At 39.8% G+C, this 1,285-nt stretch overlaps 1 non-coding gene across 1 annotated transcript; it reads right to left on the bottom strand.

Annotated features, from left to right (window-relative positions):
- Positions 1-412: 412 nt before the first annotated feature.
- On the bottom strand, positions 413-519 carry LOC131252352 (small nucleolar RNA R71). The gene has a single exon (XR_009174377.1). It is a non-coding gene; the product is annotated as a small nucleolar RNA R71 (small nucleolar RNA).
- Between the last annotated feature and the right edge of the window lie 766 nt (positions 520-1,285).

Raw genomic sequence — 1,285 nt, 5'->3', positions numbered from 1 at the left:
GGATTCGGTCATTAAGGATTTCTGCCTGAGATGGTACTTGGGCCTTTGTACGGATTTTTTCGAGACATTACATTATTTACAACCGATGGGGGTGAGCACGCCCTCATGCATGCTTTTTCTAGAAAATACGGGATACATGGATATCAATTCAGGGGTGATCCAACTCCTTCCAAAATTTCATGGGCTTGAATCTGAAAATCCATATCTACACCTGAAAGAGTTTGACAAGATTATATCCACTCTATACTTTCCAAACATGTCTGATGACACGGTCAAGCTGAAACTCTTTCCTTTTTCTTCGAAGGAGAAAGCTAAGACGTGGTTACATTCACTACGTCCTCGATCTATTGGTAGATGGAATGACATGATGAGGGAGTTCATAAAGAAACTTTTCCCATACTATGAGACGAACACCCTTAGAAAGTTGATCATGAACTTCGCCCAAAAGGAAGGTGAAACATTCTTCCAATATTGGGAGCGGTTCAAGGATCTTGTTAGTTCATGCCCATAACACGGTTTTGAAACGTGGCGCATCATGAACTTTTTCTATGATGGATTGACATCTCCCATACGCCAATTAGTCAAAACAATGTGTAATGGGAATTTATGAATAAAAGTGTCGATGATATGTGGGACTACTTTGATAAGCTTGATAAAAGCATACAATCATGGGCCATTTCCCTAAAATCAAACACCATGTCTAGGTCGGCTCAATCCAAAGAGAGGGGTGGAATGTATCTCCTGAAAGAGGACGATGATATCAATGTTAAAGTGGTTAATCTCACCAGAAAACTCGAGGCCATAGAATTAAAGAAGGATAATGCTAAGGAAACTGTTTGTGATATTTGTGCTCGCAACATTCACACAACTGAAAATTGTCCAACAATACCTTCCTTTCAAGAGGTGCTAAATGAGCAATCCAATACCGTGAATAATTACCAAAGACCTTTCAATGGACCTACCTCCAATACATGCAATCCTAGTTGGAGAAATCATCCAAACTTTGTTAGAGGAATGGACAAATTGCTTCCTCTCAAGGTTTCTTCAACCAAATTCTAAATCAAGAGAAACCTCAAGAGGATTCAATTCTAAAACATCTTCAAAAGCAAGAGCTTTTCAATCAGGGGTGATACAAGCCTTTCAAGACCTTACAAAAGCCATCAAAGGCTTGACACAAGGAATATGATTGGGAATAAGGGGAGCCTTCTAGCTCAACCTCATCCCAATCCAAAACCACAATGTAAAGTTAGTGACCCAGGCTCTTCAACCCTAATGGAGTAAGCTA

The sequence above is a fragment of the Magnolia sinica genome, chromosome 7, assembly GCF_029962835.1.
Source record: "Magnolia sinica isolate HGM2019 chromosome 7, MsV1, whole genome shotgun sequence".
NCBI lineage: Eukaryota > Viridiplantae > Streptophyta > Magnoliopsida > Magnoliales > Magnoliaceae > Magnolia > Magnolia sinica.
Note: the sequence above shows the minus strand (reverse complement) of the source record. Positions and strands in the feature narration are given on the sequence as shown.